We start from the raw sequence: 1,706 nt of genomic DNA, 5'->3' as shown, positions 1-1,706 counted from the left end.
AGGTTTATTAGCTGGAATGCCATGGTGGAAATAAATGCACTTGCATTTTCTAAAGTAAATGGGAGTGAAAATACTTGCAGAATTATATTCTTTCTTACAGAGGCAACTTTAGAAAGTTGACTTGCAGTGATATAACCTATTTTCTTCAACTGAATTAGATAAAAAAAATGGTGACAACTCTCTCTTTAAGAAATAAGTCAAAGGACAGTTGTCCAGGCTTCAGCACCAGTAAGTGTAATGTATTTTTGAGCACATCCGAAACTATTAGCTTATTAAGAAATAACTGCAAATGTTGATCTGAGTGTATCTTGTATATTTCATAGAATATAGTCTATTTATTTCATAGAGTCATAGAATGGTTTGGGTTGGGAAGGACCTTTAATATCATCTAGTTCTAACCCCTTGCTATAGGCAGGGACACCTCCCACTAAGCCAGGTTGTTCAGAGACCCATCCAGCCTGACCCTGAACGCCTTCAGGGAGTGAGCATCCACAGCCTTGCTGGGCAACTTGCTCTGGCACATTACCACCTTCACAGTACATAATTTCTTCCCAATATCTACTCTAAAACTACCCTCTTCCAGTTTAAAGCCATTTCCTCTCTTCCTGTTGCTGTGTGTCCTTACAAAATGACCTTCCCAGCTTTCCTGAAGGGCCCCTTCAGGCACTGGAAGACCTCTGTAAGGTACCCCAGAGCCTTTACAGGCTGATGAGTCAACTTTCTCAGCCTGTCTTCAAATAGAGGTGCTCCAGCCCTCCAACAATTTTCATGGTGCTTTTCTGGATCCATTCAAATGGCTTGCTGTCTTTCTTCATGTTGGGGGCCCCAAAACTGTACATAGTAAAATATTTAATATCTCTGTCCAAATTATAAGAGAAGCAGTAGGCATCCTTTTTTTAAAAAATGGAAGAATTTGTAGTTGGTTCTTTTAGGACTCTTGTGAACAGATAAGGAAGAAAATGTTTTCATCCTACAAAACTCACAGAGATTTAAGAAACATTCCTTGTTAGGAGAGCAGAAGCATTTTTTCCTTTTTTATCTGAATATGAAGGGATGTACCTAAAATGTTATCTTGTGCAACATACATCAATAAAATTGTAATTCAGCTTCTTATAAAGTAGTTTTTATGAGGAAAGTGGACAAATAGATAGTCAACAAGACAAATTTCAATTTCATGTGGCTTTCCTCATTTGTCTTCATCACTTTAGTTTTGATAAGAAGTTTCTTCCTTAACATATATTTCCTAATAATGCTTTCTCTTAGTTCACAAGGTTTTAGGCTCAGTTTATATTTTCTGGTGTTGAAATTTTAATAATCTTTTTTTTTAGCCTCAGTATTTGTGTTCAGCAGACACTGTTGTTTTGTAAGAACAGGATGCTTCAAAATAAAAAAAAAAAAGAGTCTGAAAAGCTAGAACAGAGGTAAATATCATTGCATCATTGCATTGCTTGATGTTTGTGTACACAGAGGAATGTTTTCAGGAAGTATCTGAAAGTAGTGCTGCAAAGTGATAGAGTTCCAACTTACAGTTTTCCACCTGCAATTTAAAAGATCATGTATAAACAAATATATTTCACACCAACTTCAATGGGACCACAGACTTTCCAGCTCTTGCAATTTCAGTGTGAAAAGACAAAAAACATAGGAAATGTTAATGTAAACAACAGTCACAGGGACTGCATAATTAGAGGGGAGGGCTTAATTAG

The sequence above is a fragment of the Coturnix japonica genome, chromosome Z, assembly GCF_054131305.1.
Source record: "Coturnix japonica strain WE chromosome Z, WE-NBRP24, whole genome shotgun sequence".
NCBI classification, from domain to species: domain Eukaryota; kingdom Metazoa; phylum Chordata; class Aves; order Galliformes; family Phasianidae; genus Coturnix; species Coturnix japonica.
This window is presented reverse-complemented; position numbering follows the sequence as displayed.